Raw genomic sequence first — 25087 nt, 5'->3', positions numbered from 1 at the left:
GGTTTCCTTAGCTTCTGGATGACAGGCTATGAGCTTTGTTGGTTAGAGGAACAGTGAAGTGACTCTAGCCAGCCCGAGCATGGAAAACGTGGCTCTGGCAGGCCTTGTCTTCCATTATCCCTTCCTTGCTAAAAGTTAAATTACATTCCTAAAGCTAGCCTTAAATGTCCATTCCTTCATCTGGCTACTTTGTCCTCCCAAGGCTGACTACCAAGGTCCAGCTATCAAAGTGCTAACGTCTAGTATTCCAAAGCCCCCTTTGGCTCGCCTAACCAACATGCCCAGTTAAAATGAAAACACCTCATCCAAATACAGGGTTTCCCCTTTTACCTTTATAAACTGCCATTTTCCTATGGGCCATGTCTGTCTCCTCTCTATCCAGAGGCAGTCCTTTGGGCTCCCACCCCAGGGGACAAATATCCCTCCCCTCTCCTTTGTTCCCTTCCTCTTCTCCCTAGTCCTCTATCTCCTTTCTGTCTCTTATTCCCTGCCCTCTGTCTCTCTGGGATGAATAAATCTGCTTTGTGCTCAGAACTTGGTGTTGGGGGTTTTGAGCTGATACCAATCCTTTTAATCATGGTATTAGTTGCTTTCCATGCTGCCCAGGGATAGGTCCATATGGAGTTGTTCTTGATTCCCACCATAACTTAAAGGGACACTTACATAATGTCCTGAGCCCTTGATGTCCTGCATTTGAAGGAGGGCAGTGTTTTCAAATTCCTTGCTGCAGGAACCCACTTCAGTGGCACCAGCCTTGACTTTCAGATGGAGAAGTACATCCACAGAAGGAAAAGTGACTGAATTTACATCATAAATTTGAAGAGGACCTGGGAGAGGCTAGAGCTCGCAGTGTCATCTCCTCCAGGAACACTGACCAGTGGGATGCACTGAAGTTCACTGATGTGAACTGGAGCCACTGCAATGTCTGGCTGCTTTATACCTGGGACCTTCACTAACCAAATCCAAGCAGTCTTTCAGGAGCCATGGCTTCTAGTGTTGGCTGATCCCAGGGTTTACTACCAGCCCCTCACAGAGGCCTTTATTATATCAACCTGTTCACCACTGCTCTGTGTAACACTTTCCCCTTGGCTATGTGGGTATTACCATCCCATGTAACCAGGGAGCTCACTAAGTGGGTCTGATGTGGTGGATGCTGGCCCGGGAAGTACTCCGCATGTGAGGTACTATCTCCTGTGAGCATCTTTGGAGGTTCTGCCTGATCTTCTACAGAGACCCAGAGGAGATTGAGAAGGAGGAGCAAGCTGCTGTTGAGAAGGCTGTGACCAAAGAGGCATTTCAGGATGAATGGACCACACCAGCTCCTAAGTTCACTGCTGCTCAGCCTGAGGTGGCTGACTGGTCTGAGGGTGTGCAAATACCCTCTGTGCCCATCCAGCAGTTCCCCACAGAAGACTGGAGTGCTCATCCAGCCACTGAGGACTGCTCAGTAGCTCCCACAGCACAGGCCACCGAGTGGGTTGGAGCCACCACTGAGTGGTCCTGAGCTCCTCTGCAGACATATGATCAAAGGAAAAAAAGTAGAAGGAAAATAAAGTTCCTAAAAGCTGAAAAACAAAACATGGTATGAGTAGTTCAAACTGCCAGCCACCCTTTTCAGTCTTTTCTCTCACACACGCTCTTTTTACACCAACAATGGTTATCAGCTGTCATGGTGCCATAATGTTGTAATACCTTAATGCCTTTGCTTCCCATGACTGCTTCATGAATCTCAACCTAAGTGATTCCTTTCTTAAGAAAACTCCTGTGAGCTTCTCTTATGAGGCAAGTTTGATTATTACCAGGCAACTACTTGGTCTTTGTCAGGTCTGTGAGTTTGTTGTGTCTTCTTGATCTGCTTTTAGATCTGCCTTCTTGCCAAATTAAGCAATATTGTGTAGCTATTTCCTCTGAATGGATATGGTCTTTCCTGTAGGGAGGGGGAAAGCTCGTACAACTTACAAGGCTCAGGAAATGCATGCAATTTATAAGCCTCAGAAAACACACACAATTTACAAGTTTCAGGAAGTTCAGGAAACCTACAAAGCTCAGAAAGCTGCAAGACTCACAAGGCCTTTTCCTAAGGTTGTATTAGCAATAGCAATTGCTGACAAAGATGGCTCTTTTCCGTGGACCTTCCTAAAAATTGTTCAAGGAGTTCCAAAGATGCAGCTTTAGTCAGTTGTTACAGAGCTATGTTAGGGTTGACTTTTTGGTGGCACAACTGTCTCTGCTTTTTAAAGTAACTAAATGCTCGTCACTGCTTTTGTAAGCAACTCAAATAAACTCATTCTTTTATCTGTCATTAGTGCTCTAATGGCTGTCACTTCGCCTTATATGTTAGCCCTGTAGATGTTTTCTGTGGATTGAAATATTCTTTCATGGTATGGGGGAAGCTCCTGAAACACCCAAGCAATTTACAAAAACCAGAGGCTCAGAAAACTTATAAGACTTGTTAGGGTCTTCCCCTTTGTTATACAAGAAACAATTCTTAAGTGACTGGAAAATCTTCAGTGGTCTAGCTGCTTGCATGTTGTGCAGGGATCTTCATGCTGGTATGTGTGGCCTTTTGGTAGGGAAGGTGCTGAAGCTACCTGTGCTCTTGTAAGTAACTCTAATAATGTCACTGGTTCACCAAGCTTCAGTTGGATGGAATTATGTCTTTGGTCTGTTGCTGGGACCAGAGGAAGGAAGCCCTGAGCCAGTGACGACCTGTGTGAATGTGTGCTGGTGACGTGGACATGAACGTGCCAGGGATCTCAGAGTCTCACACTCACAGGGAAAAGGCAAAGCATTCCCCAGGCTAGGCTCAGGGAAATGGTAATCTTCCTGGTCTGAGTGTAAATGTTGATCGTGTGTGTAGAAAATTGGGTTTTCTTCCTCTGAATATTTACAGCCTGAAGACTGCTCCCCTGTAGAGTCCTCTCCAACTGAGATTAGCTAAGCCTGCCTCCTTTGTCCAACTGTATACCAGAAACTCTGGTTCCTTATTTACCTGGATTAACCTCAGTTCCTTGTTCAGCTATATGCAATAACCTACCTCTCTGTTCAATGCTAAGTAATAAGCACTGAGCTTCTGGGGTGCTGTGGTTTCCCCATCAGAGAGTCCAGTCCACCTAATCCCATTACTGTGTGCCCATGTTTCAGTCCATCTGTTATTTCTTAAGTCCTCTTGGGTCCTCAAGTTGGGTCCATCTCTGGAGCCTTGAAAGGACTTGTCTATCTGTCTTAGCATCTTTATCTAGTGTGAATTAATATAGTCCACCTAGGCAAAGGCTCACAACAATGTTTTATGTTCCAATTATTCCCAAATGTTCCTAGCATCATGCCCATGATCAAACTCTTTGCAAATGTTCCCTTTCTAAAGATCAAGTGAAGGAAATGAATTATGGATGCTGAGGTGCATGCCGTGTCTTCCATTCATCAACCCTATTCTACTTTGCTGCTGAGGCCCTGGGCCTCATTCTGCATTTCTGTCTTCAGCAGTAAGTTGACATTTTCCCAAAAGTAGATCATTTCCTCTTACCTGCAGTGAGATTCTTTACCCATTACAGCACAAAGTAAAGAGAAGGCTGGAGGGGCTTTTACCCGAAGCAACCAACATTTTTTTTTTTTCTAAACTACTAAGGTTGGAAGTTCTATTGTGATTATGCCTGTGTTTATGGACAGAAATATGGACCCAATCCTTGTTACAGAAGGGATGAGCGGACTCCTGAAGACCAAAATTTGAAGAGGAGGTGTCACTAGGACTGGGATACCTTTTGAGGCATCCCAAGGCCCTTCTTAGAGACAGTGGCTCCCATTTCTTGTGCCCCTTCCTGTTTAGAGAGATGTAATGCTTGCTAGTAAACATCGCTTCCACTTTTCCCTGAGCTGCTTGCAACTCTTCTAACCAGTTAACGGAGAAAATGAACCCTCCAGCCTAGAGTGATGTCCACTCTTGCTTTGCGTCTTAGGTAGAGGTCTATTGCTGTGAAGAGACACCACGATCAAGTCAACTCTTATAAAGGCAAACATTTAATTAGGCCTGGCTTACAGTTTCAGAGGTTCAGTCCATTATCACCATGATGAAAATTATGGCAGCATGCAGAGGCCGACATGGTGCGGGAGGAGACAAGAGTTCTACATCATGATCCGAAGGCAACCAGGAAGAGAGAGATTGTTATCTACAGGCACGCAGGAGGAGAGTTTCATTCCATACTGGGCAGAGCTTGAGAACAGGACCTCAAAGCTCACATCTACAGTGACACATTTCCACCACTAAGGCCACATCTGCTCCAACATTGCCACACCTCTTAATAGTGCCGCTTTCTGGGCCAACCATATTTAAGCTACCACACTTGGTGATGTAGAAGGTAAGCCAATGCCCCGAGAGGCAACAGACACAGAGGCGAAATGCCCCAGTAGAATTCATTGCTTCTACTTGCTTGGATCTGGCATTGCTTTAGAGTGGATGAGTTCATGATTCCTCTGCCAGGCAGAGAACTCACTTCTTGGGCAACCACACTCCTCCACCTGCAGTGCTAGAGAGTCCTAATGTGCTTGCCTGCCCAATGGGATTTTTGCCTGTTGAAATAAAAAAAAAATTCACAAGTCCTCAGTGTAGTTCTGCCTGGAATTTGGAATCCACATGATAAACAACAGTTGGTCATGAGTTACTGAAGCCTATTGGCTAACTATGGAACAGAATGCTTGCCAAAGGAGGCTTTTGATTGGGCCTGGGCCAGTCAGGATGAAAATGGGCAAGTCAGATGCTGTTTTGTCTCCAACTTGGCTCTGAGGTTAAAAGAGCCATTTTAGGCAAGCCCGCAGTGCAGAGGAGAGACACCCATGGTTTTTCACACCTTGATCCGAAGGCAACCAGGAGGAGAGAGACTGCCATCTGAGGCAGCCAGGAAGAGGGTCTTATTCCATACTGGGCAAAACTTCCAGATTCAGTTCCTGATTCCTGACTGATATTCACATGGCTTCTGGGTGGGAGGTGCCATCTCATGTCCTATCTTATTGAACTCTTCCATGAAACCTGTGGCAGACATGGAGCTTGATTCCCATTTTACAGTTTTAACAACTAAAGTTGAGATATGAGACAATAAGACTGAAACTGAAATTGGATTTTTTTCACTCAAATTTGAGAATACATTCTATTAATTTTCTTTCTTCCTTTCTTTTTTCCTTCCTTCCTTCCTTCTCTTCCTTTTACCTTTCGCCATCTACTCTCACTCTCCAAGTCTCTCTTATTCCTCCTTCTCTTTCCAAAGGTCTGGCAGGCATTAGAGAAGTCCAGGCAGGGAAAACCTCAGGTTTCAACTCTTACCATTGTCTTTACCTTTTTCCTTTTTATAGCTTTGCAGTGTTGGAGTTGGAATCCAGGGCCTTGAACATGCTACGTGAGTTTTCCACCACTGAGCCACACCCCAGCCCCTCACTGGGGAATTCTAGGGAGGTGCTTGCTCTACCACTGAGCCATGCCCCCAGCCCCTCATTGGGGGGACTCTAGGCAGGTGCTCTACCATAGAACAATGCCCCAGCCCCTCACTGGGGGATTCTAGGCAGGTGTTCTACCACAGAGCCATGCTTTCAACCCATTACTGGGGGAGTCTAGGCAGGTGATTCACCAATGAGCCATGCTCTCAGCATATAGCTGAGCAGTTTGAGGCAGGAACTCTACCTCTGAGCTATTTAGCTCTGGGATTTAGATATGCATGGTTGTGTCTTGTTTGTCTTATATGGGTTCTGGGGATCTAAACTCATGTTCTTATACTTGCATGACAAGCACTTTCCTGGTTGAGCCAATCCTTCAGTCCTGTTTTTTGCTGTCAAGAGTCAAAAGTGGCCAGGCAGTGGTGGTGCACGCCTTTAATCTCAGCACTTGGGAGGCAGAGGCAGGCGGATTTCTGAGTTCGAGGCCAGCCTGGTCTACAGAGTGAGTTCCAGGACAGCCAGGGCTACACAGAGAAACCCCGTCTTAAAAAAAAAAAAAAAAAAAAAAAAAAAAAAAGAGTCAAAAGTGGGCATCTCATGACATTAATGGCATCATGTAACATTGGACATGTTTAATTTTAAAAGACTTATTTAATTTTAAAAGACTTATGTTATTTCTTTAATGCTTCATGTGGCAAGATCTGGTTATGTGGATCACCTAGCAAAATTCCTAGGCAACATTTAGAAGAAAGAAGTTTCAGAATGTTTAAACATATGTGTGTCTGTGGATGAGTATATGTGCACGTGAGTGTAGTTGCCCAAAGGGTCCAGCAGAGGGCATCACATTCCTTGGAGCTGGAGCTACAGGTGTTTGTGTGCCATCTGGTGTGGATACTGGGATCTAAACTTGTGTCCTCTGCAAGAGCAATCCATATTCGTAGCTACTGGACCACCTAGTCTTAGCCTTATTTAATTTTAATTGGAAATTTTATATCATGGAAGGTCTAGGGTATGCCGGTACATAGACATGTGTTTGTGTGTGGAGGTCAGGTGAGAGTCTTAGCTATTATTCCTCCAAGTGTCATCTAATTGTTTTTATTGAGGCAGGGTCTCTCACTGGCTTCAAATTTACTATGTAGCCTAGACTGATGAGCCAGTGAGCCCCAGGGACCCATATCTCTCTGTCTCCTTAACACTGGGTTACACCTACATCCCACCACACTTGGCTTTTTGTTTTTGTATATATTCTGGAAATGAACTTAGCGCCTGATGCTTACAAGGCTTATCTTTTGATAACTTCATTAATATTGCTATCTTTGTCAAATGAGCTTCCTCCAATCTAGCTCTCCCCTTCCCATGGCAGGATCTGGTCATATGGTCACCTAGTGAAGCTCCTCGGCAACATTTAGAAGGAAGAAGTTTCTGAATGGCCGTGTTTCTGCCATGCTGGGGAAGCCCTGTTACTTTTGGGTATCAGGTCTGTTTCTGAAACACAGAATTTCTGATCTACAAAATCTACAAAGATGTCTGTCTGCTCTAATAGCTAGCGAGCATCTTCCTTTCATATTGTTGAACTAAACAAGCCTAGTGTTCAAGCTGATTAGGTTCATCTCTTGTTCTTGACCTGGATCCCAAGTGTCTTTCATTTGGAAGTAGAACCAGCCCTTTACAGTTTAGTCAGCTCAAAATGCTAATGAGAGTATTAACACCTCCTCAGCTCCCTGGAAACACCATCCAGGAACACCCCCGCCCCCCCAAATCTTTAGAGAGGCCAAATCTAAACTTGTTTCATCAAGGCCAGATGTCAATCATAAGAAGAAATCTATATGAAATTTTAATTGCAGGATGTGCTGAGCAAATTTAACGAGTGAAATAAGAGAGGGGAGAATTCCCCCCATCCTCGGTGCATGTATAATGTTGACTTAAATGAACTCTCTGGGGGTGCAGGGGAATTGCAGTCTTGGAATTTACACACCAAGAGAGCAAATCGAGTGGACCCCCGGAAGGTGAAGGTCATAAATCAGAACCATTTAACCAGCTTTGAATGATTGCTTCTGCTTGAATGGTGGAGAGTGTTGGCTGCAGCCCCAGCCATCACTGTGACTCCAATTGCTGAAATGCCACTCAGTATTCATAAATCAGCAGTCATTAACCCTCTGAATACTACCTGTCGGGTTCCTAAACACATTCCCAACCTGTTAATGGAGGTTTGATGGGCAGTCGCTCTCAAGGAAAACAAATGACAGCCCCACTCCGACAGACCTGGAAATGTGTCTTTTTGGAACACAAAGTCGCTTTGGGGTGACGTTGTCTCCGCAGAAATCGCTCTTTGCACAAAAAGAACATTATTATCCCCCCCCCCCACACTTGTCATTTCAATAGATGACAGCCTTTGATGTTTATGTCTCAATTGTGGAAAATTTGCAGAAGATCTGATCCAAAGAGTCGAGCGCTTCAATTCAATTGCGGGTTCATCCCTGTTTGCCCACGGTAATTGGAAAATAAGTGCATGGCCCAGCAAAAGGCCACAGCATTTACTGGATCGCAGGGCAGGAAGCCAGGGGAAGAGATGAGGGAAAGACATAGTAAATGGGAACGTCTGTCACTTTGGTAACAAATTTGGGAAGAAACCGAGAAATGGAAATGAGAGCCTGAACTCAGGGGGACGAGAAACCAGAAAGCGATTTCATTACCACAGACACCGGAGTCTGTGTTCATTTTCTCCGTAGCTTGTCTCTGGGCTGGATTCATAAATTATATATAACGGTGACCAGACTTGTGGGGAAGAGCATCATGTTGTTGCGAGTAATAGGTACCACTCCACAATACTGCATTTTAAATCTGCCTTAAGTGGGATTTGTTACGTGGGTGCTGGGAGAAGGGCTGGGAGATTTATCTCATGCTTGCTTTCCCCTTGGGGGAAAAAATGGACCGAAGGAAGGGAAAGTCAAAAGAAATGCTGTTTCCAGGTCTAATCACTCAGAGTAATAGCAAACATTCCTTTCACCTCAAATTTATTAGTCAAGGGGAGCAGAAAACATTTTATTTTTTTTTAAGATTTATTTTATTGATTAAAAAAAATCATGTGTATCAGTGTCGGTATGTGTACATATGTTTGAGTGCCTGGGGAAACTAGAGGAGGATGTGGGACCCCCTGGAGCTGGAGTTACAAGTGGTTATGTGTCATTCGATGTGGGTGCTGGGAACTGAATTTCATTCTTCTGCAAGCACAGTGGGAGCTCTTAACCACTGAGCCATCTCCTCAGTTTCTCTAAACTATCTTAAATATAAAATCCTTCCAAGTCCTGATCCAGGTAAGGAGGAGTGACAGAGAGGGTTTATCTTGGGTGCTCAGAACTCCAGATCTGAAATCTAGATGAATTTTCATGAGAAGAGCAACAATTCAAAACAAGCAAGCAAACAAATTCTAGAATTGTGGATATGGCTCAGTAGGTAGTGTGTTTGTTTAGTATGCAAAAATTCCTGTGTTTGATCCCCAACAATGCATGAACCTGGTGTGGTGATGTGTGCCTTCGATCCTAGCATGAAATTCTATCTCCAAAACAAACAAAGAGAACTGGCAAGATGGCTAAGTGAATAGATGCTCCTGTTGTGAAACCCAATGACCTGAGTTTGGTCCTGCCAAACATACATGTACACATACATGAACATTCTCTCTCTCTCTCTCTCTCTCTCTCTCTCTCTCTCTCTCTCTGTCTCTCTTTCTGTCTCTCTCTCTCACACACACCCATGTACACACACACATGTGCACACACACATGCATTCCCCTGACACCACACCACACCCATACCCAGCACATACACCATACACATACACACCCATGCACACACACACACACACACACACACACACACACACACACACGTACGCGCCATAAATACATGAAAAAAAGCTTTTTCTATCTTGTTTGTTTGATCCATCATGCTATTAAATCTCAAAGCTTCTGCCTCAGTTGTATCCACCTGACTGCTAGAACATGCTTCCCTATCTTCCTTCTCAGCAAGCTCTTTCTTCCTTCCCTTTGGCAGAGACATTGACTGACTCTCTGATGTTCCCTATATTATTCTCAAAAAAAAAAAAAAAAGACTCTAGCAACATTTACTGAAATTATTTATTGTGCAATGTTTATGAACACAGATCTCAAATTCTAGGGACAACTTGACTGAGTTCTGTGATCTCCAGACCAAGTTCACAGCAGACCAGAGAGAACTGAGTGCTTCATTCCATGTCCTCAGTGGGAATCCTGGGTGTGGCAAAGATCTGGCAGTTGAACATGCTTTCCCTTAGGGGAATCTGATATTACAATAAAAAAAACCAAAGGAGTCCTTTGTTGCTACTGTGGAGAGGGCAGAGGGAAAGGGTGGCATTATTTTTTTGTAAGAAGCCTGTTGAAATGTATAGGGGGAGCTGAAATGAACCAGAAGGGCAAAGAAGAAAGAGAGAGGATGTCATGGTTTGAATGTAAAATGTAACCCATAGGCTCATATGTTTTAATACTTGGTCCCCAGCAGGTGGCAGCAGTGTGTGTGCATGCATTTATAGATAGATAGATAGATAGATAGATAGATAGATAGATAGATAGATAGTCTTTTTCTGGGAAGAACACACACACACACACACACACACACACACACACACAAACACACACACACAATTCACCCAAAATAGGTATCCCAAGACCAAAGTAATGCCCTCACTAAAGTCCAGTGTGGTGGGACTTTATTGGAGTTACAACAGAAGTGTATGTGAGGGGCTACTGACAGGAGCAGGGGTGGCTGAGAGGCAGCTATGGTGCTGAAAAGCTTACTCCACCCAGTATGGGTGATGACTCCTGAAATCTATGTCTCTCAAGCTCTTTTCATGACTTACAGGCCATTTGACAGGCTTGTGAACCTCTTGATAGCTCCATTCCCATCCCTGATAACTGGATTTACAAGCTTTTACCTCCAGCTTTCTACATGGGTGCTGTGGGTCCAAACTCAGGTCTCCATTAAAGTGGAGCGAGCACTTTACAAACAGAGCTATCTTTCCAACCAGGTTTTGAACAACTTGCAGGATCTTGAGAGGTGATGCCTCCCTGGAGAAAGAGAGTCACTAGGGGTGAGACTGAAGGCTTCATAACCTGTCTCTAGTTTTTGCTTTACTCTTTGCTTCCTGTCTGTGGATACAATGTGACCAGTCAACACACAGGACTCCCATGCTTCTCAGCCACCATGGACTGAACCCTCAAACTGTGAGCCAACACACCCTTTCTTCTTGATATTGTTTCCTGTCAGGTTCTTAGTCACAGCAACCCAAAAAGTAATGAGTACAGAGCACATGTCACACCAGGTGACAGTGGGTCATCTCAGAGGTGCCAAAGACTCTGGCTTTGAGTGACTAGGTCTTCCTAGTCACAGCCTTAACTTTGCAGCTTTCTTGCTCATTTGTAAAAGAGAGACGTCGCAGGCTTCACGTGTGGGGATCCATCTGACACTGACTTTCTCGTTTTCAACTCTGTTTCATAAAAACAGGGTTGAATCAATGCAGTTGCCTTTAGTGAAGATATTGTCTGAGAAAAACAGAGGGATCCTGGGCAGATTGAGTCCTGTGAAAGATGTATTCTGAGACTCTGGGAGGCAGAACCATTCCAGGAAGAAGTAGAAAAACTACAGAGGGTATTTTTTTTGGTCAGATGTTTTGTCTCAGTAATGAGAAGAATAGAAGCATAGCCACACTTCCTGACTGCCTTTAAATTCATGTATGTCACTTGGGTAAAAGAATGGGCTCCGTTCTGACATTTGTATAGTGAATGTAATGGATTTTTATGATTGCCATTCTATTATTATGATCGTTGTTGTTACTTTGAGACAAGGCCTCATGGTAGAACTCTGGTTAGCCTAACAGTCACTCTGTAGAACAGGCTGGCCTCAAACTCACAGAGATCCACCTGCCTCTGCCTCCAAGTGCTAGGATTAAAGGTGTGCTCCATCAAACTGGGCATATTTTTATAATTAGTTAATTGTTATTATTTGTGTGTGTGTGCATGTGAGCATAGGTACCTGTGGGAGCCAAAAGAAACATTGAATCCCCTGAAGGTGCAGGTTGTTATGAATCACCTGATATGGATGTTGAGAACCAGACTTGGGTCCCTTGCAAGGGCCCCAAGAGTTGAACCAGCTCTCCATACCCTATAGTACATGATGTCTTATCCTCCTTGAGGTGAGAACTGTTTTTGCTGAGCAGACATCCTACCTAGATCTCTTAGAATCCATTCATAAATTCCATTAATATTTACTAAGTTCTTACTATATAGAAAATGTGCCATGAGACATGAAGTCTACAGCAGTGTGTAAAAAGTTGTTGACTGTAAGGGAGGGAAAATGAGAAGAGGGGGAGCTGTTTTGTGGTATGCTTAGTTGTTTGGCTCATAAAGGGCAAAAGGGAGAGGTCTGCAGTAAGCTAGGTATGGAGATTCTTATGGGATGTTTTGTGGTTTCTTCGATAACCTCTGTCTTCTAGTGTTGAGGTTGGTCACAAGTGTAGACCACCATGCTCATCTTTTTAAAGTGTGTGCTCTGGAGTATGGTCTCAGGTCTTTATGCTCACATGGCATGGACTTCCCCCATTAGCCATCTCTCAAATCTGTCTGTGGCTTTCAAAAAGCTTTAAAAAGAATTACATGTATGTTTGTGTGTCTCTGTGGGTAGGTGCAGGTACCTTTGTAGGCCAGAAGAGGGCACCAGATCCCCTGAAGCCAGAAGTTGTGAGTTTACTTAATGTGAATTCCTCCATCTGAACTCCAGTCCTCTGCAAGAGCAATAAGCATACTTAACCACTGGAAAAAAATGAATAAAATAGGCAGTCCTGATCTGGGGCTGGCCTCCAGTCACTGCCTCTGTCTGTACTTCTTGGTCCACTGTGTGTGAAGACCTCTGCCACATGCTCCTACTGCCATGAATGAAGCCGTCTTCACTGCTACTCTAAAACTCTCTGAAACCATGAGCTAAGTAAATCCTCCTTTAAATTGCTCCTGTCAGGGGTTTGGTCACAGCCATGAGCTTCTTGTCTGAGCAATGAGCTGCGTTTCTTTACTTTACACTGGGAAGTGTGCACCTGCTTCTCTTATTTAAAGAGAAATAGAATCCTGGAATATGAACCCGCTCGTCTCCTTGGAAACCAAAAGAAGATGAAACTTTGGATTTTTCATTTTCCACCGCTTTGAGGTAACACATAAATGCGGGAAACCTTTTATAAATTTCAACACCCTCTCCTCGCTTTCTCAGGACTGCAAAAGGCAAAGATCCATGCCCCAAACTCTTCTGTCTATAATATGAAAAATGCCCCAGTGGATATGTTCCTGACAGGGACATATTACTGCTTTTATTGTCAATTTCAAAGAGTGACTGGTGTTGGAACTTTCTTAGAGCCACTAACACTATTTAGTCAGAATGAGATGCAGGTGTGTGTGTGTGTGTGTGTGTGTGTAATTCAGGCTTGGATGCATTTTTTTTTTTTTTTTTACTCTGACAAAGGCTGTACTGGCTTATGTCACATATCTCATGTTGGGGATCTGACTCCCTATGAAGCCTGAGTATCTTGGAGTCCGGAACCCACTTACCATCTGGTCTAACTGACAGCATCTGTAACTCTAGCTGAGTCTCCTCCTCTCTCCTCTCATCATTTCCTCTCACCCCACATTTCCTCCTCCATTCACTTTGGCCCTGGTTGCACCCTCTCTAATTCTCACTCTGAGTTCTAAAAACCTTCAACATATTCTGCTTCCCCAGGGGGTGCTGAGGGTCTTATTTTCTTTTCCTGTTACTGTGGTAGACTATCCTAATAGAAGCAACTTGAGGGAGAGATGGTTTATTTTGGCTCACAGTTTGAGGGTACATTTCATCGTGTAAAAGAAGTCAAGGCAGCTATATATTTTATTTATTTATTTATTTATAATATTTAATTTTCCTTATTCACCTTACATCCCTCTCACTGCCCCCTTCCAACCACCCCTCCCACAATCCTTTTTCCACCCCTCCCCTTCTCCTCTGAACAGGTGACCCTCCCTGGGTATCTACCCCACCTCTGGCCCATCAAATCTTCAAGGCTAGGTGCATCTTCCCCACTGAGACAGACAAGACAGCCCAGCTAGAACTTATCCTATTTATAGGCAACAGCTTTTGGGATAGCCCCCACTCCAGTCATTTGGGACCCACATGAAGACCAAGCTAAGCAGCCCCATCTTGAAGCCACTGGTTCTGTCATCTCCATCGTCAGGATGCAGGGGGATGCGGATGCAGGATGCTTTTGCTGCTTTTCAGCTCTCTTTCTCAATGACATCGTCCAGCCAGGGAATGGTGCCACCCCAAAGGTCTTCCCACCTCGGTTGATGCATGCCCACAGGTTCATCTACCAGATGATTCTAGACTCTTGTCAAATTGACAGTTCATACCAATAATCACAGACCCCTCCCCACATCTGCTTGTGGAACTGTCATCATCTGGTCTTCAGTGCTGTCTCACTGATGCCGGAGCTGGGTTAGAGAATTTGGACTACAGGTGTGTAGTACAGTTCTCTCCTCCAAACTGAAGCATTTCTTCCTGGATAGAGGGAATCTAAGGCTCAGAAATAAGATGCAACTTACAAGAGTCAAAAAGTTCTGGAAATTTACAGGTTTCACAAAGCCCCTCTCCAAGGTTCTACAAGCAGCAACAATTGCTAAGGAAATTCTCTCATCATCAGAACTGACTGGAAGGGATGCATAGAGCTTTGGGGATGTGGTTTTTGTGAGTTATTACCCCTGCATTGATGGGCATTTAAAGATACAGCTTTCTTTTATTCATCCATGCTCCTGCCATGTAACCTCTTGTCCATGTAAGGAAGCCCAACAAACTGATGGGTTCCCTAAGCTAGTGTTGGGTAGAATAGCTCTTTGTCCTGTCAGTAGTGTTCTAACTAGAGTCAATGGATGCTTGCTTATATCTCCACAGGAAAACTCACCCAACAGGACATTGGGTTCTAGAGCAACAGAGGCCAGAGATTAAGATAATGGCCTGTGGTCAGCACTGGGCTTCAAGGTAAAGTCTTGGGTGCACTATTTATGGCTGGAAGACAGAGAAGAGATGATATACTGCCTAGTGGGTAAGATTTTGTATTTATTTCTGCTGTTGCATGATGTAGATGGCCCTCAGACAGGATGGTTCTTGAGAATTAATTAAAGTGTTAATCCCTAGAATAGTGTTGAAAGGACATACTCCAGGATTACAAGAACACAGCTTCTGAGAATCAGACTATGTTTCCTCAAGAAGTTGAAAACAGAGTTCCTATAAGACTCAGCAACTCAGCCCTTTAGTGTATACTCCAAGAGTTTGAAGACATATTTAAACAAAGATTTTTATGTGAAGGCTCTTTCACAATGATATTTGCAATGCCAAAACAAATGAGCAATTCAACCTGCCATCAATGGAATACATCAACTGAATGTGGTTCATCAATGCGATGAAATAGTACTTGTCCATGAAGAGGAATAAAATACTGACATGATATAATGTTGCAGGATATCTGATCACACTGTGAACCCTGAGATTGAAAAAAAAAAAAAAACCTGTTTCTAGTTGTGGTGTGGCTCATCCTTAGCACACACCTTTAATCCCAAACAATGAAGGTAAAGTTAGTTTGTAAAAGGAAGCAGACATGTTTGAAATTGATGTCTAATGGAGGGGCAGACAAAGTGATGAATCAGAGAAAGATCTGACAGAATAGGATGTTCCCAACTCTCACAAAAACATAGAGGAAAGGGAAGCTACTTGAGAGAGCAGCACAGAGAGAGAAAAGGAGAGGAGACAGTTTTACCTGGACAGTTGTTCAAAGATACATTGCAGAGACAGAACAAGCTAGACACAGGTGAAGCCAGAATGAATCAGAGAATGAGAAGGAGCCAGAAGATTAGAACAGATTGCTAGAGTTATTTTGAGGCCAAGCAGAGCAATTCAGTCAGAGGCCTAGAAAGAAACCAGATTGAATCAGTCAGCTTGGAGAGGAGCTTGAGTCAGAACAGCTGAGTTGAATCAGACAGCCATAGTTTAGAAGGGGCTAGAAAGGGTAAGCTTATTCAGCAGAAAGTCTTAAACTTCCTGAAAACATTCTAGGCCTAGATGAGATTGTATAGAGGCTAGAAGCTTCCAGGACTAGGCCTAGGTTATCAGACAGAGGCAGTAAGTCTCAAGGATAACAAATTACTACAGGAGAATAAAAGATACAATGATACAATACAATACAATACAATACAATACAATACAATACAAAAGATACAATACAGTACAAAAGATACAATAAAAGATGGATGAACCTTGACATACTAACTTAAGTTAAAGAGGCCATATTAAAGAGTCACCCAAATAAACTCTTTCTCCCTTATTTTGCTTTCTTAGAGTATTTTATCACAGCAACAGGAAAAGGTAGTACTTAAGTATATTATGTGTAACATTTCCTTTTTATTGACCTCTGTATATCTAATGTAAAACACTTTGTGAAACATCACTGTTAAAGTGTGTGTGTGTGTGTGTGTGTGTGTGTGCTCATTGAGTTATCTACAGTAACCAGAAGAGGGCAGCAGATTCATTAGAGCTGGAGTCGTAAGTGGCTGTGAACTGCTAGATGTGGGTGCTTCAAACTGAACTCAAGTCCTCTTGAAGAGCAGTAAGGGCTGTTAACTGCTGAGCTGTCACTCTAGCCCTGTTGGCTGTTTTACCTTAAGAAGGTCATTTAAATTCTGAGGCTCAGTTTTTAAACATCTACAAAATTTGCATAAAAATACCAGCCTTTGAATTGTGATGGAGAGGGAAATTTGAGCACATCCACCAAAGCTCTGGGTTATATTAATCGCTGGGTAAATGCAGCAGCCTTTATTTTCCTGGCCCATCTTCTCTCCTCCAGGAAATTCTCTCATAGCAGACATTCTCTCATTAAGTTGTTATATTTTACAGTGAACTTTTAAATCGATGTCTTTCCCCACCCCCAGATGGATTTGATTCTCAGCCTGTGGGGTTTCTGTTATAAAATGAGAGATGTGTTTCTAGAACTTTCCATTTAAGGGATAATTGCAATCTTTTTCCAGTTTGTTGAAACATTGAAGTCAATGGCTAGGAATTTTCTCAGCCTTTAATTTTTCCACTGCGAAATCACATTAGGAACTTGTACTTAAATATTTGTCTGCTGCTTCCATAATGATCCTTGTGGAAACTCAGGTGAAATACAATCTGAATTAGAAAAGTCACAAGCGGTTCAGTATACCAGGGTTTCTGTAGAGCCCATGTAGACTCTGTTGGGTAACAGTGATTCATAAACTCTTCTAGAAGTATTTTAGCTGGTAGTGGTGGCACACACCTATAATTCTAGCATTTGAGATGTGGAGGCAGGGGGATTCAGAGTTGGAGGTCATCCTAGGCTATGTAGTGAATTCCAGGGTAGCTTGGACACAGGGGACTTCATCTCAAAAACCCAACCCAACTCAAACAAGACCCACAATAAGAAAGACCCAGATGGAGGTCCTGGGGAAATGTCTCAATCAGCAGAATATATGCAGTAGAAGCATGAGAACCCAGTTCTGCCCCCAAACCCAATGTAAAACCCTGGGTGTAGTATGCTTGTCATCTCAGGGCTGGGACTGGGTGAGTTACAGACAGAAGGATCTCTTGGGCTTCCTGGCCAGCCAGTTACCAAGCCCCAGGTCCTAGTGAGAGACTCAAGTAAGTATGGTTCAAGTGGATGGTTCCTAAGGAATAACACTCAAAGTTGACCTCTGGCCTCCAGATTCACATGGGTACACATATATACATGCACGCATGCACATGTTCATGCACACACACACACACACACACACACACACACATACACACAGACACACACAGACACACACAGACAGATACATATGTGTAAAGCAATTATTTTTGGGACTAGTGAGATGGCTCAGCAGGTGAAGGTGCTTGTTGCTAAGCTTGATAATCTGAGTTCAAGCTCCAGGACCCACTTGGTGCAAAAAGATAACTAACTCCCTAAAGTTGTCTGATTGCTTCTGTCTTGGTTAGGGTTTCCATTGCTGTGGAGAGACACCATGACCAAGGCAACTCTCATAAGGACAACAGTTAATTGGGTCTGGCTTACAGGTTCAGAGGTTCAGTCCATTATAATCAGGGTGGGAGCATGGCAGAATCCAGGCAGGCATGGCACTGGAGGAGCTGAGAGTTCTACATCTTGTTATGTCATGTTATCAGGAAAAGACTGATTCTTCCACACTGGGAGGAGCTTCAAAGCCCACCTCCACAGTGACACACTTCCTCCAACAAGGCCACACCTCCTAACAGTACCACTCCCTATGGGTCAAGCATATTCAAACCACCCCAAGATAGAACAGGAAGTGGGGTGAATCTATCAAGCATCAAAGCCTGTCCCCAGTGACACTTCCTCCAACTAGCTGCTGCTTCTTCTTCCTCTTCCTCCTCCTCCTCCTCCTCCTCTTCCTCTTCCTCTTCTTCTTCTTCCAGTGATTCTACAACTTCCCAATATGGCGCTGCCAAATGGGATCAAACATTCAAATATGGAGACATTTTACAGTCTAACCATGACACAATGTTTTTTAATATAGCCAACTCAAAGGTTGGGAAGATGGCCATGAATGAATCATGCAAGCGTAAGGATCTGCTTCGAGTTCTGATCCCCAGAATTCACATACAAAACCAGACATGAAAGTGAATGCCTGTAATCCCAGCACTGGGCAGATTGAAATGGGATCCTGGTTCTTGCTGGCCAGACAGTTAGATCAGTGGTTCTCAACTCTCCTAAAACTATGACCGTTTAATACAGCTCCTCATGTTGTGGTGATCCCCAACCACAAAATTATTTTCATTGCTACTTCATAACTGTAATTTTGCTACTGTATAAATCATGTAAATATTCATGTAATATAAATATATGATATGCAGGTTGTCTTAGGTGACCCCTGTGAAAGCGCCATTTGACTCACAAAGGGGTTGTGATCCACAGATTGAAAACTGCTGGTTTAGCTGAATGGTGGGCTCTGGGTATAGAGAAAGACCTTGCTCAAAAAGCCATGTGGAGAGTGAGTGAAGAAAACACTGGATATTGAACTCTGGTTCTGTATACACACATGTGCATGTGCATACAAACAAATGTCTACACACACACACACACACACACACACACACACACACACACACAGAGGCACACTACTATATTCACAGGCAGGCATGCTCACAGTCACACACACTTGTGCGCTTACAGGCATGTAGGCTCACCAGCATGTAGGCTCGAAGGCTCACATGCACGCTCAGACTCATTCACACACAGACGCACGCACGCACGCACGCACGCACGCACGCAGACTGACTCACTCAACTCCAGTTCTAGTATGGGAAGCAACAAGGCATATTTTCTCCAAGCTGTTTTAAAACTGCCCATCTTCACTTCTTTTATCTCAGGGTTGGTTAATAGCTTTCCCCTGGGATTGGTCAGTTCTTTGTCTTCCTTGCTCAGCTCAGCCACAAATCTCATCAGAACTCCACCTGTAAAACTGGCTAACAGCTGCACCTCAAGCTTGGAAACTGACGGGAAGGGAGAAAAATGTCCCCACGGTTCCTATCAGCCTTAAACAGAAACATCTGTTCCATGGGAGCCTTTTGCTGGCTTGGTTTTCAGGGAAGCGTTCCAGGCAGGCGACAGCCCTTGGTGACATCAGCCACAAAGAAGGGCTGCAAGGGATGGTGCACCCAGGGAATTGTCTGTGAGCCAGGAAATGGAATCTCAAGCCTCACATTCTGGATGGCTTTAAAAGCACCAGTACTTGCTTAAAAGGAGAGACACTGCCAGGGGCTGGAAAGCACTCCCAACGAAAGATAAAATAATACAGAAGAGAAAGTTCATGGATCCAGCAGACCTGGGGCTTTTGTTCTCTCTGCCCATCAGCTCAATAGCAGAGGAAGATTTCCACTCTGTAAGTGTCTGTGGAGAAAAATGCTTTCCTTCCATCCCTCTTTAGTTGGTATCTAACCACGAAGATCTTTTCAAAGGCATGTGTTAAGTCCTAGAATGTAGGTAAGAGGTATAGTCCAGAACCCACAGTATGGATATTGCTTCATCTAAAAGTTGAATCTTGCATATGCTACTCAAGTGTGCTACTGGTGAACTATGTCCTCACTCTTCACTGGGGCATTCTAGGCAGGGGCTCTACCACTAGAAATGCCCCAGCCCCTCACTGGGAGATTCTAGGTAGGGGCTCTACCACTGAGCCACTCCCTCAGCCCCTCACTGGGGGATTCTAGGCAGGTGCTCTACCACTGAGCCACGCCCCCAGCCCCTCACTGGGAGATTCTAGGCAGGGGCTCTACCACTGAGCCACGCCCCCAACCCCTCCCTGGGAGATTCTAGGCAGGTGCTCTACCACTGAGCCACGGCCCCAGCCCCTCACTAGGGGATTCTAGGCAGGTGCTCTACCACTGAGCCACGCCCCCAGCCCCTTACTGGGGGATTCTAGGCAGGGGCTCTACTACTGAGCCATGGCCCCTGCCCCTTACTGGGGGATTCTAGGCAGGGGCTCTACTACTGAGCCACGCCCCCAGCCCCTCACTGGGGGATTCTAGGCAGGTGCTCTACTACTGAGCTGTATTTCTTGACTCTTTCAACTTTTTATTTTGAGACAGATTACTTTTTCTGGATTGGTTTTGAGCTCACTCTGCACTGCAGGCTGGCCTATAAACTTGCAGTCCTTCTTCCTCAGCCTTCCAAGTTTGGAATTACAAGAATAAGCCACAACCTTAGGCTACAGATGCAATCTTAGATGATATTTTTGATCCGGTGCTGGTTGAATGAACAAATGTGGAAACTGGTTATGGGTGTGTGTGTGTGTGTGTGTGTGTGTGTGTGTGTGTGTGTGTATGTGTGTGTGAAATGGGTTAAAACATACAGAAAGCTAATCATTATTGAAGCATCTGTTTTGACATATCTCGTACCCGAATAAATAGCCGAGGATAAAGGAAGCAATTCCTTTGACTGAACGTAAGAAGGATGGTAGGACAAGGTAACTAGACGCTTAGTGACAGAAGTGATCCTCACGCAGGGAGCGTGCTCCTGAGCAACACTTATAAAGAAAAGCAGCCTGGCGAGTTCACAGCGACACTCCCGGCCATGACAGCTTTAAGCAAATCTGCGCATGTGCGCACCTGTAGGTGCAGGTGTGCACAGGGTGAGAGTACGAGCATGGCGGTCAGAGATGGCAAAGTTAGGGCTGGCCCTCCGCTACCTTCTACCTTTCATCTGAGATAATGGCGATGGAAGCCAGTGTTTTAGTTTAGTTTCTGTTGTTGTCAGAAAATGGCTTGACAAAAAAATAGCTTAGGGAAGAAAGGGTTTATTTTAGCACTCAGTTCCGGGTTACAGTCCACCCCTGCGGTGGGGAGTCGAGGCTGGAAGTAGAAACAAAACACATACCCACCTAACATCCACAGTCAAGAGCAGAGAGAAATGAATGAATGCATGCTTGAGGTTCACCTGGTTTTCTCTACTCTCATACAGTCCAAGGCCTCCAAACCAGTGAACGATGCCAACCACTTCCAGGCCAGGTCTCCCCATATCAGTTAAGGCAATGAATACATACCTCCCTGACCCCCCTGACCATTAAAACTAAACTTCACAGTCAGGGTAGCTGGCCAGCAAGCCTTCAGGGATCCGTCCATCTCCTTGTCCTATGTATTAGTGCTGGGCTTACAGGCCCATGTCATCATAACCAGCTTTTGACATGGGTGGTTTTTTTAGAATTTGAACTCAGATCCTCAAGCTAGTGAGGCAAGGACTTCATTGAGTAAGCTGTCTACCTATCACTTTGGCATGCATGTGTGATGCTGAGAGTTGAACCCAGGACCTCATGATTGCTGGGCAAGTGCTCTACCACTGAGCTATGTATATTCCTGTATCCTAGGGCAGACAGTTTTATCCTATGGTCTCGTTTGAGCTCACCAATGTTTTCATGGTTCTGTGGACCTGATTTATTGAAATGGGCACAATTTCACATCTGTGGTGGTGTTGCAAAATCAAACCATTAAACTTAACTTTGAACCACCTTCGAGGACTTTATTACAAAGCCACTGGCTGGAATTTAATACTTTAAACACCTCAAAAATCATGGATGGACAGAGGCGTCTGTCTTCCTTGACTCTTTCTGAGTACCGCTGCCCCTCAGAGCTGTGTTCATCTCCACGCCCACTCTTCAGATCTAACTACATCCTGTTGTTCTTCTTCATGGACACATGGTGTCACTGTTGGGACTCCATCCTCCTTCATCTCTCAGACTGGGCAAGTGCAGAGACTGCAGAGATCCCTGGGAATAAAGTCAGGAGCAGCCAGGCACATTTCCTTAGCCGCCAGCTTGGCTAAGGGGACTTTCAGTTTGGCTCCTTGAGTTCTGTCATATTTTCCACCTTAGCCTTCCTAGGTCCCACTTATCGCTTCCTCTTGGTCTCTTTTGCTTTGCAAAAATCAGCTCACAGAAGCTTCTCTGTGCCTCTGACTGTGGTTCATGCAGAGACTCACGGTTTGCCAAAGTGTGGAGAATAAGTGTCTGTGCAATGGTGAGACACAAATGGGACATCTATATATCACACCCTCCTCCCCCCCCAAGGCTCAGGAAACACCATGGAAGAGGGGATGGGAAGATTGAAAGAGCCAAAGATCTGGGAGGGCCAGGTAAAACAGCGTCTTCTGGACAGGACAGGACAGGACTACTGAACTCCTGAACTCCTGGCAACTGTGTTTGTCTGCACATGATTAAGTCAGTCAACTTTCCAGCGTGGAGTGAGGAGTGGCTCACAAGCCCCCACGCTTAGCTAAAGAACTAATAACAGTTGATAGCTCTTGGGGAGGGAAAAACCAATTTTAAGAGTATGCCTCTTTTAGGTTAACCATGCTTCAGTGGATGGGCAGATTGTATTCAACGAGTGTGTTAGTTAAGGTTTTACTGCTGTGGACAGACACCATGACCAAGGCAACTCTTATAAGGACAACATGTAATTGGGGCTGGCTTACAGGTTGAGAGGTTAGAATGCATTAAAGTTTATGGTTTATGATGTTTTTTGGCACCTCACAGCTTGTGGATCCTCTCTCTTCTCTCTCTGAGCAGGAGACATGCAAACTTCTTCAAATGGAGTTGGGGCCTGAGGAGATCGATGGTTCAGTTCATAAAGTGCTTGCCTTCCAAACGTGGGGATTTGAGTTCAATACCCAGAAGCAAAGTAAAAAAGGTAAGAGATTGTGGGGTGACGGTATTGTGGGGTGACGGTATGTGTAGTCCCAGTGCTTGGGGATGTGGAGACAGGAGGATCTAATGGGCTCCATGGCCAGCCAGCTGAATTCGTGATCTCCAGGAAGAAGTGAGAGACACTGTCTTTGAAGACAAGAAGCAGAGCTCCTGAGGAGTTATGACTGAGGTTGACCTCTGGCCCCCTGCACAAAGTGCAACAGGTGTGCATGTGTATCCACACACCTACATACATGTACACACATGCAAACACACAATATTTCAGACAAATGGGCTTCTTGCTTTTCTGTCTCATTTGCAGGAGACTCGACTGTTACAGACTGTGGTAAGGCTTCTTAAACTTTTCTACTTTGCCCAAGAGACTCAGTAATCTATAGAGTACATAGGGATATAAACTATATAGAAATCGAGCTGTATTGACAATGAATTATAAATAAATTTGCTTAGAAAACCCTTGAGCATAAAACTATAATTTTTCCATTCGTTAAAGTTAAAAACTACCTTGCATGCTCATGAGAGATGGAGGTGCTTGCTTACTGTCACATAAAGGGTTATGACTTGGATGAATATTTGACACTGCAGCCTGTAGAACAACTTTGGTGCGCCTCAGCGTTGATTGACAGTTTGATTGTACAGTCCTCAATGCTGAGAACACCACTTCACATACATACATGGTACAAAATGGAGAAGCAAGTTTAAGGTCATTTCAAAAACTGTTGGAAATTCTGTTCTGATTCCATGCCCAAACTCATCGGACAACTTTTTTTTTTTTTAAATGAAATTTAAGTTGGTGAGTCAAACAGCAATTTTTAAAAATCAAGTACTCTCACACAGCCAAAAGCCAAAGATATACTAATTAAATACTTACATGCTGAGGAATGACAGCAGGAGATGCTTAAAGTCTTAATTTTTCATAATTAAGCCTCGTTTCCATAATTGTTTGCACAGTAAAAATACTGTGGTTCATAACTCACAATAGGCTCAAATATGAACTGAGTTGTTTCAGGCAGCCATGATGGCATGCTCAGTGCAAGAGGCACATGCTGTGTGTTCAGAACCAAGGCTGTAGTGGAGACACAGGATGCAACACAGGCAAACGCTGTTGGAAAGAGTCTGTGTTAATTATGCATCCAACTTGGAGTTAATTTTTGGTTGTTGTATACTCAGAAGCCTTTTAGTATTGCTACATTTTTACTGTCCCCGATTTTGGTTGCATGACCTTATATGGGTGTTGCAACCTGCAGTTTAAAAAGCTGTCCTGGAGGCTCAGGGGGTACGAGTGCATTCTGCTCTTTCAGAAGACTGGAGTTTGGTTCCTATCACACACATAGGGTGGCTCATAATAGTTTGTAACTCCAGCTTCAGGGGATCCACTACCCTCTTCTAGTCTCCATGGGCCCCTGGATTTACATGCAACCCCACACGGATGTATGTACACACAGACACACACAAATAAATCTTTAAGAAAAGCAGAAGAAACTGGGCTGTAAGGGAGACTCCATAGACTTCTGTCTATATCCTTGTGGGAGGAGGCAACAATTCTAGCATCATTTTCTGGCTTCTCATTAGATAAAAGGAGAGAACTGAGTTCTGCAAGCATTTTTTTTTTTTTTTGATTCATATTTCCCAATGAGTATTTATCAAGTGCTTCTTGCTCCAGGTTGTGTTCTGTCTCAGGGCTTAATAAAAACCAGAGGCAGAGCTCTTGCTGGAGATACAAAGGCTGTGCTGAAACACTGCAGAGACTATGAAGCAATTTCAGAGACAAGGAGTTTATAAGAGCCGGGCATTGAGGGTGCCTAAGGGAAGTGCATGCTAAGCATGTCTCGCTGAGAAGGATGGCATTTTCATTCAGTCCTGGGGACAAGAAGCACCTGCTGATATATTAGGGGACATTTTCTCTCTCTCTAAGATCTTTTAATTACATTTACTTATTTGCATCTTATGTGCACGTGTGTGGGCACACACACCGTGGCATATGCCTCCTCTTTTACCATGTGCGTCCTCAGGAGGCAGGTGAGCTTGTCGTAGCAGTCAGGAAGCAAGTACAATGGGATCTGGTGCTCAGCTCACTGTCTCTTTTACCAGATTCTTTCCTTCCTTTCCTTTCCCTTCCTTCCCCTTGACTTTCCTTCCTTTCCCTTCCTTCCCTGCCCTTCCCCTTTCTTCGTTCCTTCGTTCCTTTGTTCCTTCATTCCTTCGTTCCTTCGTTCCTTCCTTTCTTCCTTTCTTCCTTCCTTGCTTCCTTTCCCTTCCCTTCTCTTCCCTTCTCTTCCCTTCCCCATCTCTTTCTTTTTCATCTTTTAAATACAGGATCTCAGCCCTGGTTGGCCTGGGACTTTCTGT

The 25087-nt window shown here is 44.3% G+C and overlaps 1 pseudogene; it reads left to right on the top strand.

The window, feature by feature from the left end:
* The first annotated feature begins 666 nt into the window (after positions 1-666).
* Positions 667-1504, top strand: LOC143437472 (small ribosomal subunit protein uS2 pseudogene; annotated as a pseudogene).
* Positions 1505-25087: the final 23583 nt, after the last annotated feature.

This window comes from Arvicanthis niloticus, chromosome 24, assembly GCF_011762505.2.
Source record: "Arvicanthis niloticus isolate mArvNil1 chromosome 24, mArvNil1.pat.X, whole genome shotgun sequence".
NCBI lineage: Eukaryota > Metazoa > Chordata > Mammalia > Rodentia > Muridae > Arvicanthis > Arvicanthis niloticus.
The sequence above is the reverse complement of the archived record's forward strand: the minus strand, read 5'-3'. Positions and strand labels throughout refer to the sequence as shown.